The following is a 10,851-nucleotide window of genomic DNA, read 5'->3' on the forward strand; positions in this document are numbered from 1 at the left end:
AAATAATCTACTCATCACTCCAGTGCACATACCTCGCACACCGTCAAGATCATGAGATCAGCTATCACTCAGTAGATTACTTTGCATACTGCACCACTGCAAAGCTGTTTAGTGCACTTGTCCATTAACTTTCTCCACTGTCAGAAAACAGAATCGTAACATTTAAATATATTTCAGACCTCAGCAATTAAATACCATTTGCTAAGGACAATCATCTGCAAACACGTCTATCAGCAGCAGTTCCGATCTCTTCATCTGAGACAAGTCAATAGGGAGAGTGATGGTCTATTTTAACTTACAGCCGATAAAAAGACCAAACCTTTCATCTCAGAACACAGAAAACAGATACAGAAATCCCAATAAAAAATGTCCAACAGCTGCTGCCATCCTCATTTAGTCCAGTTAGCATCGCTATGTTCCGTCCAGCTATCCAGGTGTCCATTAAACTCCTCCACCTCCTGTTAGTGAGTTTTTGACATCTCCTCCAAAATCCTTTCAATGCCTTCTGTGCTGGAGTTCTTTTATCCACAGTTGTTCTCTTTATGCTCACCTGTCACCTCCTCCACCTCCTCTTGTTGCTGCTCATTATTCCAGCATTTTCTTGCTTTCCTGACTCTTTTTCTTATTCTTGATCCCCAGTTTGGCTAATCCCTTCAGTCGGAGGCCACCCTGCTGCCCCACCCTGTTCCCTATATATATATTCCACTATCTTACACTGACAATAGCAATTTAACCTGTTTTGCTACCTCTAAATTAGACCACCTTTAGGAATTAGCAAGACCTCAAAAATTCCATTGCACGGCATCTGCCTTGGCCCCTTTAGAGAGGTCCTTTTTGAAGCTAGAAATCCCCACAGTCACATCTCTACTCATAGACCAAGTACATCACTATGGTAGCGGTTAATACAGAAAACCTAAAAAGGGTTGGTAACAAGACTGAGACCACCAGTGGAGCAATAGAGAGAAGTATGGAGGCAATCGCTCATCCTGTCCATATGCAGCAAAATGAGGAAAACCAACTGAAAATCATATACAGACTTGAAAAACATTCAGCACATATGTAAGATATCAATGTGTGTGATACCTTTGAACACAATATAAACTGACTTAACCTGCTATGTAACTGCCTGTTAAAGATTTTTATGTTTTTCTTCTAACAAAAATTAATTGGTAGCTTTAAAAAATCCTTCTACTTTCCCCAGTGACTGTCACAATGAATGGCAGCATGACTCCCACACCCTCTCATGGGAATTAGATTTCATGACTATTTTTGTTCTATGCCCTAAGGCAATGGATGAGGAAATTACATACCTGTGGAAAGCTCATCATTCAAATAGTTTGTGCACAGAAGCAATGGAGAGATAATGTGCTTCATTCACACCAGTATGAGATGATTATAGCATCAAGGCTGCCATAGTCAAAGTCACCAATGAGATCCTCTGTGACTATGACCACGGTACATTATTCCGAGTTGACATCTCTGCATTGTTTAACATGGTCGATCACGCCATCCTCCTTTACTGCCTTGTCTCTGTTGCCCACCTTAGTGGGACTACCCTTATATGATTCCACTGCTACCTGTCCCAATGCAGCCAGCACTGCTCCAGCAATGGCTTCTCCTTCAACTCCTGCATGATGACCTCTGGAGTTCCCCAGCATTGATCTGCAACCCTATCTCTTTCTTGTCTACATGTTGCCCCTTGGTGACATCATCCAAAAACATGGGATAAACTTCAATATATAGATTGATGATATCCAGCTCTATCTCTCCAACATTTCCCTCTATCCTATGACTAGTTCCATGTTGTCAGACAGCCTGTCTGTCATAAAATTGTGCATACCACTGAATTCATTCCCCTCCCTGGCAACTGTGTCAGATTAAACCAGATTTAATGAAACATCAGCATCTGCTTGACCCAAAACTGAGCTTCAAACTTCATATCCCAACCACTATCAAGACTACTTACTGTCATCTCAGCAACATTGCAAACCTTTGCTTCTAAAACACTTATCCATGCCTTGATCACCTCTACACTGGACCTCTCCAATACCTTCCTTGCTTGCCTCCCAATCTCTACTCAAATCATATAAAATGCTGCTACATGTATCCTATCCTGTACTGAACCATGTTTAACCATCACCCCGAGCTTGCTGCCCTTCATCCTTCAATGGATCAAGTTTAAAATCTTTGGGGTTGATTTTAGTTCAGGTGCGAGGAATTGACGGTTTCCCCAAATTTAGTGATTCCAACACGATTGTAAATGGGTCTGTGAGATTGATTCAAATTTAACACAATTGGCCAATTGATTTCCAGCTTGTGGGAAGCCTTGGCAATTGAATATTTCCAGTCAGAAAGTCGCAGAATATGACATCATCATTGCTGCTGCTTTTAAGGTCCACAGCAAGCCTTGCTTCCTCTGCAGGCTTCCAACCTTCATCATTAAGAAGGAACAGGAGCCTGCAGGAGGAACGACCAGCGGGAGGGCCAGATCTGCGCCCAAATTTGATGAGGCTTCACTACAGGCATTACTGGATGGTGCTAGGGCCCACAGGGAGGTCCTCTTCCCTTCATCAGGGAGGAAGAGGCCTCCCAGCCAGACCAAGGCTGTGTGGCTACAGATGGCAGGTCAAGTCAATTCCTTGGGGCTTACACGAAGAACGTGGTTGCAGTGCAGGAAAAGATTCCATGACCTTCTTCGCACTGGAAAAGTAAGTACTATATGATGTTTCCATCACCCTCAATCTGATCCCGATTGCCTTTCCTCACCAACACTCAGCTTTAGCAATCTCTTCTTGCACATCCCACTGGACACTCACATCCATGCAGCCTTACCCATTCCCTCTCTCTCTATTCTCACATTCATAGAACTATGCCACCATGCAGCCCTCACACTCCCTCTCACTCTGATTCTTTGAACACAACTGACAACACACAGGGAGGGCCCTTGGTATTGCAACCTCACTCCATCTTTGTCTCCTAAGTATCTATGCTATGCAATCTCTGCACTCACTCCTTCATTCTCACTCAACCTCCACTTGTCTCCCTCATTGCAGGAAAGGAGAGCTCACAACAGGAGAGAGCGAGCCAGGACAGGAGGAGGGCCGCCCTCATTAGCCCAGCTCACCACCTGGGAGGAAGGCGTCCTGGAGATTGCCAGGGCTGACCGAGATGTGGACGTTGGGGAAGGACAGGCAGGAGCATCCCCGCAAGCTGGTGACAGAATAGTTTTCCATCTCTCTCATTGGCATTGCATGAGTCGCTGATAATGATTCTGAAGTTATATCATATGGACTTATGATCATCTGCAAAATGCAATGTGCATTTAACCTTGGCATCACATCTCTAACTTTTTCCTTGACTCCCGCACAGGACCATCGAGAGCCCCCGTCCCCATGGTGCAGGAGGAAGGGCCTGAGGAGCCGGACTCCTCAGAGGCATCTGCAACCTCTGAGGGCACAGCGTCAGCAGAAATAAGCGCACCCAGCACCAGTGCAGACACTCACACCTCGGTGGGACCTTCGGGACATAGAGTAGAGTTGTCATGTGGTGTATCACAGCTCACAAGTGAGCATCAGCAGATTGTGGAGACAGGGACAGCAGTAGAGTGTCCTCATCGGAGGGTGCAGGACTCTGCCAGCTCGGCTCAGCTGCAGGTCGACCCTCTGCCTCTGAGTCCATCCGTAAGGTCAGAGGTGATGGAACTTCAGGCTACGGCCATGGAGGAGGTTAGTCGCCAGGATATGGAAAACATGGTGAGTGTTCAGAATAGAATGACATCTCTTGAGGAGCGATGGGCATCTATTGAACAGAGAAACCAGACCTTCATGGAAATCCTTCTGAGTAGGACTGCCATTGCAGATATGGGTCCCCATGGCCCCCCTGATATGCAGCAAGCTGCTCTCAAGCCACTTGCAGGCACTGAGGGGAACCTGACCCATGAGAGGGAGGTTGGTGGCAGACCTCAAGGAAGTGGGGGCTCCTCTCCAAGCACTCTCACTTCCATGCCACTGCAGAGCCCTCGGTCAGAGCCCTGTTGGAGTACACACCCAACGGCGATAGAGGTCTCAACCCCTGCACAGCCGCAGGAGCAGTAAACTGCTGGCGAGCCCTCAAAGGCTCGCCATCCCAGAGGACGCCCGCCAAAGGTGTCGAGACAGGAGCAGCAGGAATGTGAGCAAGGGGCCTCCACATCTGCTGAAGCCAAAGGGGAACCACTACGTAGGAGCACGCGTAAGAGGAAAATAAACCACAAATAGTCACAAGGGTAGTCACTTGGGTGAAATGCTGCCATCAGTTGTGTGTTTTTCATAAAAATTCTGATGGCAACTTCCGCAGTTGTGGCATGTGTCATTTCGCGAATGGGGCTGGAGGTCCTCTAATGCCAAGAGGGGAAGAAAAAAAAGGCCTCCCATGCTTCTGGTAGGTGCCTCAGTTGAGGAAGTGCTCAGTGAGGGTGGTGAGAGGGGTCTCGCAGGAGGTCACACTGGAGATGGGTGTCAGGCTCCAAACTTCCACAGCTGTGGTTCTGCCTTCTAAAAGTTCCCCCAGACCTGAGACAACAAAGTCCTGCCACCTGCAAATGATGACTGATCAAATATCCTCTTTAATGTTGGACCTGCAGCTGATATTCAGCAAGCCAATAATGTTCACAGAATCACAGAATCACAGAAACCCCACAGTGCAGATAGAGGCCATTTCGGCCCATCAAGCCTGCACCGACACATATCCCACCCGATCCCCGTAACCCCTACACCAACACATATCCCACCCTATCCCTGTAACCCCACGTATTTAATCCCCCTAACACTAAGGGTCAATTTATCATAGCCAATCAACCTAACCCGCACATCTTTGGAGTGTGGGAGGAAACCGGAGCACCCGGAGAAAACCCACGCAAACACGGGGAGAATGTGCAAACTCCACACAGTTCACACCAGGTTTCACAGGCGTCATCCCCACCAGGCACGTTTTATGTGGGAAAAGGGTTAAACAGGCAAGGGCCTGTTAAAATTAGATTACAAAGGCCAATCAGTGCTGTTTAAGGGCCCTAAAGACCAAACCTGCCTGTTGCAGGCGGGACTGATTCGGGTCAATCAGACACACCTAGGTTAAAATGGTGTGGAGGCGTGAACCAGGCTGGGGGGGGGGTCGCGACCCCCAGGTTTTGCGATTTTAACCCCCTGCCCGCCTAAAAGCCCGCCTCACAGCCCAATGAAAATTGAGGCCTTTGTTTTCAACTAGAAATACCTCTAAGGCCTCACCTCACCCTACCTCTGCAAACTTCTCCAGCATAATGTACCCTCCCACATCCTCCGATGCTTTGATTTTAACCACAGGATTCACAGCAGCATCTCTCCCTCCATCTGCATTGCCTTTGGTGATGGGGTGTCAACTGTCTGAGCACCCCCCCCACTTTGAACCTCCCTCCCTACCTTCAAAAGCCTTCCCAAAACATACCTCTCTGATTAAGTTTTTGGTCACCACTTATAACCCTCATAACAAAGGCTTTGCACAAACTTCCAAAAAATGTAGACATTTTTCCTATGTTAGAATCAACACACAATGCAAATAGTTTTTATTGTTGTATAATTCTGCTGTCTCTTTGTTAATTATTCTTGGGTTTTACTTTATTCAGTCTCAGAAAGAGACCATATCAGCACCAGTTTTTCCTCTTCCCACTTGACCTCTCAAATTATTCATTCTCGGGATGTAGGCATTGGTGGGAAGTTTGGCATTTATTGCCCATCCCTAGTTGCCCATGTACAACTGAGTGACTTGCTAGGCCCCTTCAGAGGGCAGTTAAGAATAAGCCACATTGGTGTGGGACTAGAGTCGCGTTTAGGCCAGACCGGGTAAGGATAGCAGGCTTCCTTCCCTAAAGGGCATTAATGAACCAGATGGGTTTTTAGGACAATCTGACAGCTTCATGGATTCACTGGTGCCTACTTTCTATTTCCAGAATTTAAAAAAAATTGAATTATAATTCTCAAACCACCATGATGGGATTTGAACTCGCATTTTATTGGATTATTAATCCAAGTCTCTGGATTACTAGTCCAGTAATATAACCAGTGCAGTACCATACCTGCAACTGTCTATTATTCAATATTAGTTGAGGTTCGGGTTTATACTCAAATCTATTAGGCACAGGGTCAGTGCTCTCACACTGTGATTGCAGGTCATCCTCCAAACATGTTTAACATTTCATCAAAAATTCAATTTCAAGAAAGCAACAATTCAGAAGATTAATTAAGGGCTAAAGGTTAAAACAGGAATTATATTTTAGTGACTTTTAATTTGGAAATTAAAAGAAATTAAGTGTGTATCCTATGTGCCTTTGTGTCGTGACTTTGTAAAGGATTAAAATGTGTATGTTTTATTCAAATTTTCTTGCTACTCTTGGCTTTAATTATAAAGCCTACGGACCACTATTGCATTTACAGGGCATAGCTAATTAAAATACTCTTAGCTAAACTAGCACCCTTTACTGCTATCCTGGTGATATGTTTTACTGCAATGCAGTATCACAGTCAATACTCTGCTCATGCAGTCGAGCAACAGGAATGGGTTCAGGTGAAAGGGAGGAGCAGGAGAGAGAAGGGGCACATAGTTAATTATTGTTACTGAAGAATTCTGCAATAATAAGCTATTATTCTACATGGCATATTTAAAATTATCTATATATATAAATCGGTACTTCTGTCTGTCTGTCTGTCATTCTGTCTGTCTGTCTGTCATTGCGTGTGCGTCTGTCGGGTATGCGCTCGAAAGTTACAGGGCGTACCTACGCGCGCGTTAACTCCAAAGAAAGCTTACGCTTCCGAGACGGTTTTAAGCGTATTTACGTTTCGGCCGGGCTAAAATCGCGCCCGCGGTATCCCAAAAACCTTAACATTCCGCTCATTAGCATCTCATTATCCGCTCATTAGCAACAGAGTGACCTCGAGCTCGACCAATCGTACGCCGGGTTGCTGGCGTGTGCCACCGGGCCAATCGGTGCGTGTGTGGCCGGGCCTTATCCTTCTGAACCGAGGTGAGTCGCCGCCATCTTGATTCCAAACTTTTCCTTTCTTTTTCCCGCTTTCTGCGTCTTAAAAAAAAACGTTGCTTTTAAAACACATATTGTTTTAAAAAAAAAATGATTTAGAAAGTAATTAACTTATCTAATCTCATTAATTTTCCTACCTTTCCCCGTTTTTCCAGGTAGGCCTAGAAGCCTCGGCGTCTCCTCTGCACCCACGCCCGAGCTAGGCACCTCCCGGCCCCACTCGAAGGCTGGAGGGCCGAGGCTCAGCCCAGCGCCGCTAGGGTGCGCGCGCAGCAGGAGCTGAGACGCGGCGTCTCTCTCTGGCTCGGCCGGGGGGCGGGGCTTGCTGAGCATCCAGCGTTACTCTGGCAACCGGACCCGCCGGCCGTCTCGCAGAGCCGCAATCGGCGGTCTTCACCTCGGGGGGGGGGCCGCAACACTCGGGGGGGGCGCGACCCTCGGGGGGGGGGCCGCGCATGCAGCAGGAGCAGCTGAGATGCGGCGTCTCTCTCTCTGGCTTGGCCGGGGGGCGGGGCTTGGTCAGCGTCACGGTTACCCTGGCAAACGGGCCCACTGGCCGAGCCAGAGAGAGACGCAGCGTCTCAGCTCCTGCTGCGCGCGCAATCGGCAGTCTTCACCTCGGGGGGGGCGCGACCCCCGGGGGGCCCCCCGCCCTTCCCTCCCCCCCTCTTCCCCCCCTTTTTCCCTCCGCCCTTCCCCCCGCCCTCCCTTCCCCCCCTTCCTTCCCCCCCCCTTCCTTCCCCCCTCCCTTCCCCCCTTCCCCCCCGCCCTCCCTTCCCCCCTGCCCTCCCTTCCCCCCCGCCCTCCCTTCCCCCCTCCCTTCCCCCCTCCCTCCCCGCCCTCCCTTCCCCCGCCCTCCCTTCCCCCTCCCCTCCCCCCGCCCTCCCTTCCCCTCCCTCCCCTCCCCCCCTTTCCCCCTCCCCTCCCCCCCTCTCCCCTCCCCTTCCCCTCCCCCTCCCCTCCCCCCCTCCCCTCCGCCCCTCTCCTCCCCCAGTCGCTCTCTCTCTTCCCCCCAGTCGCTCTCTCTCTTCCCCCCAGTCGCTCTCTCTCTTCCTTCCAGCCACTCTCTCTCTTCCCCCCAGTCGCTCTCTCTCTCTCTTCCAACAACAACATTCCCTCGAAAAAGCCTCGGCACCGCCGGGCACTTCAGCTAGTATAACAATAAATGGGTTATCACTGGCATTTATATACATAAAAACAGCAGTGACTATCTTCATGAGGTCCATTTTATATAACATATTAAAAATCTTACATCTGCGCACATTTCCTGTCAACTTTTCAAATATAAATTGCCATATCCACATTAATAATGGCAAATGCATATAAACCGATGATGTAGTAATTATGCTAGTCACCTGCGGGAGACATGCTTACATCATTTTCTTTTCATTATAAATTTGAACATAGGGATTTATAATGCAAATAAAAAATAAGGACAGAAAGCATGGCCGCGAAATTCAGCACCTTAGTGCCAGCAGTTAAGGCCGGTTTGGAGAAAAGAATGGCGGCCGCCTCGCTTACGCCACTTCCAGCGTTATTCGTCATCTTGGTGAGGGTGATAGCGTGGGCAGGATGTGCGTATGCTGGCAGTATGGAGAGTAGACAGATCATAACGCTGATTGGAAGCACGACCTGCCATTTTGGACATCGCTGCTCCAATCAACGCCCTCTCTGAATCATGCACATCTACTGGAAGGCCTCTGAGTACACCACTTGCTCCCAGTCATGGGGGCTCTACTTCCAGTCCCCTCGCATAGCAGCATGGCTGGGAGATGGAGCAGAGGCCTCAAAGAAGACAAGCTGCTCACAGAAGTAGGAGGAGGAGGGGGAGGAGAGCTCTCATCAGGAGGCTGAAAGAAAATGATGTAAGCATGTCATCAGGGAACACTTCTCCTACCTGCACCTAAGCCAGGAGCAATGTGTTTGGCGGCCCCGTTTCACCAAGAAGGTGGTCACAGAACTCTGCCACCTCTTGGAACCGACCTGCAGCCTCAGAGCAGGGTGAAGATGACACTGCCAGTGGCCCTCAAAGTGACTGTGAAATTTTTGCCAGTGGGTCATTCCAGGCTGGAACAGGCAACATAACAGTTTGCCATCCATCGCTGCATCTGGGAGGTCACAGAAGCTCTGTACTTTAGCAGAAGAGACTTCATTGTCTTCTCTCTGAAAAGAGAAAAGCAAGAGGAGCAAGAGGATTTGCCAGGATATTAGACTTCCCCATGGTGCGGGGTGCCATTGACTGCACACACGTTACTTTATGGGAACTGTCTCTCAATGGTGAGATGTGCCATAACCAGTCACTTAATATGCAGTTGGTGTGTAACCACACCCAGCACATCATAGAGTCATAGAGTCATAGAGTAATACAGCACAGATAGAGGCCCTTCGGCCCATCGTGTCCATGCCGGCCATCAAGCCCTGTCTAATCTAATCCCATATTCCAGCATTTGGCCCGTAGCCTTGTATGCTATGGCATTTCAAATGCTCATCCAAATGCTTCTTAAATGTTGTGAGGGTTTCTGCCTCCACAACCCTTTCAGGCAGTGAGTTCCAGACTCCAACCACCCTCTGGGTGAAAAAGTTCTTTCTCAAATCCCCTCTAAACCTCCCTCCCTTTACCTTGAATCTATGCCCCCTAGTTATTGACCCCTCTACTAAGGGGAAAAGCTCCTCAGCATCCATCCTATCTATGCCCCTCACAATTTTGTACACCTCAATCATGTCCCCCCTCAGCCTCCTCTGCTCCAAGGAAAACAAACCCAATCTGCCCAGTCTCTCTTCATAGCTGAAGCGCTCCAGCCCTGGTAACATCCTGGTGAACCTCCTCTGCACCCTCTCTAACGCGATCACATCTTTCCTGTAGTGTGGCGACCAGAACTGCACACAGTATTCCAGCTGTGGCCTAACCAGTGTTTTATACAGCTCCATCATAACCATCAATCATAATCATGATGGTGAATGCCCAGTATTCTGGCAGCAGTCATGATGCCTTCACCCTGTGCCAGTCTGCTGTGCCAGCAATCTTCCAGACACCACGTCGAACCCAAGGGTGGCTGCTAGGTGACAAGGGCTATCCACTCTACTCGTGTCTGATGACTCCCCTCCGCAGCCCCACCACTCATGGCCGGAACTCATATAATAACAGTCATGCTGCCATGAGGAAAGTCATCAAGCAGACATGAAGCAATGGTTCAGCTGCCTTGACCGCTCGAGGGGAGCTCTCCAGCACTCACCGGAATGGGTGTCCCAATTCGTGGAGGTCTGCTGCATCCTCCACAACTTGGCCATCATGGGTTCAGCGACCACCTCAGGAGGAGAAGGAGGAAGAGGAGGTGGATGAGGAACATGAGGAGGAACAGGAGGAAGAGGAGGAGGAGGAAGAAGAGGGGAGGCAGTCTGCAAATCCCTGTTGGGCTGTCCATGAGCACATCATCAGACGTTGGATCCCTTGAATGAAGCACCAGATCCCCATTGCTCAACACTTCCCCACCTTGTCATCCCACTGTCATGGAACAGCACAGTGTCCTCTTGGCCACAATGCTGAAATGAAAGCCACCACAAAAAAAATTCTAAGCATAATTTATAAATATTAATTCCAAAACTATGTAAGATTTCGCAATAATTTTGAAATTTTCTACAGTTCCGAAGATTGATTTTTGATTAAAGAATACCTGGGTAGAATATACCTTTAAAAATCCAGGGATCAAAATGGCCGTCAGACCTCGTGGCAGAAGACAAAAGACAGTCTCTGTTCAAAGCACGGGCTGACAAAAAGGGTAATGATCAGTAACATGTCATTCTAG

General features: G+C 48.6%; 1 pseudogene; it reads right to left on the minus strand.

Moving 5' to 3' along the window:
* Window positions 1-389: 389 nt before the first annotated feature.
* LOC147112487 (protein FAM32A pseudogene) lies at window positions 390-1,374 on the minus strand (annotated as a pseudogene).
* Window positions 1,375-10,851: the final 9,477 nt, after the last annotated feature.

This window comes from Somniosus microcephalus, chromosome 9, assembly GCF_052327205.1.
Source record: "Somniosus microcephalus isolate GS21.2 chromosome 9, FLI_Smic_1.0, whole genome shotgun sequence".
Taxonomy (NCBI): Eukaryota; Metazoa; Chordata; class Chondrichthyes; order Squaliformes; family Somniosidae; genus Somniosus; species Somniosus microcephalus.